The sequence below is a fragment of the Macadamia integrifolia genome, chromosome 11 (genome assembly GCF_013358625.1).
Source record: "Macadamia integrifolia cultivar HAES 741 chromosome 11, SCU_Mint_v3, whole genome shotgun sequence".
NCBI classification, from domain to species: domain Eukaryota; kingdom Viridiplantae; phylum Streptophyta; class Magnoliopsida; order Proteales; family Proteaceae; genus Macadamia; species Macadamia integrifolia.
The window spans coordinates 16,367,445-16,368,488 of record NC_056567.1 but is presented as its reverse complement, the minus strand read 5'-3'; positions in this window follow the sequence as shown (position 1 = coordinate 16,368,488).

Below are 1,044 nucleotides of genomic sequence, written 5' to 3'. Positions count from 1 at the left end.
TCAAATTGATATTTTCAAAATAGTATTTTTTTAAATCCAAAGTAGTCTTTTTGAAATTTAGTCTTCCCCGTAGAAAGTGTCTTTTTTACTTTTATTATTTAGTCTTTAGCATTTGTGGAGTTGTGAATGAGCTATAGACAATTCACAAAAGTTTAGTCTCACATTGCTTAGGGATGAAAGAAAACTTTGATATATATGTAGGAATATTTGTTAAGGTTCCAAGCCCATTGGAGAGGCACTCTCCCTTGTCATATGTGTGTGGGGGTTCCCGGGGTGCTTTTAAATTGGACGCGTAGGGCCATGGTATGTTGGGTACGGATACAAGTTGTTCAAAGAACCTACTTCCCCATAAGTGAATGTACCATTCCCATACAAAGAGACCCTTGTATACGTATGAATACCTGTACAGGTGTACCAATTCATATATAGAGGCCTACATCAATATATATAAGTATTCTGTTTGTATTTGGGGACTGATATATACTATGAGAGTTTTTATTCTATGTTTACTGCAAGAGCTTCTATTTTTGTTCTCTGTTTTGCTCTCTGTTATTGTTTTTCTATTTGAATTTCTAAGTATTATCTTCAGACATACCTATGAGAATTGCTTATTGGAGAGTTGTTTTATCTTGGAGGTGAGAACATAAGGTCAACACGGTTGCATACGGGGCGTTCAAATACCTTAAGGAGAGTATCTGTATACGACTCAACTCTACTTAAGATAGACGATTTTTGCTACTGTTTCAGAGGATTGCTTGGAAGTTATCTTTTACTTGTATTTATATTTTCATTAATATAATAGTTTGTCAAAGTCTTATACCTATTGTCTGGTTATTGTTTTTCTTACAATCTTAAGGTATTTGAAACTAGGTATAAGGCTATGACAAATGATACGGATTTTGATATATCTAATGCAAATGCTGAAATTAATGGAAGTGGTGCCACACCAACTTTGCCTACCAATACTGATGTACCAATTCCTACTGTCAACTTTACTCCACCATTACTACCTACTTACTTTTCAACACCCACCAATGTTGTGCC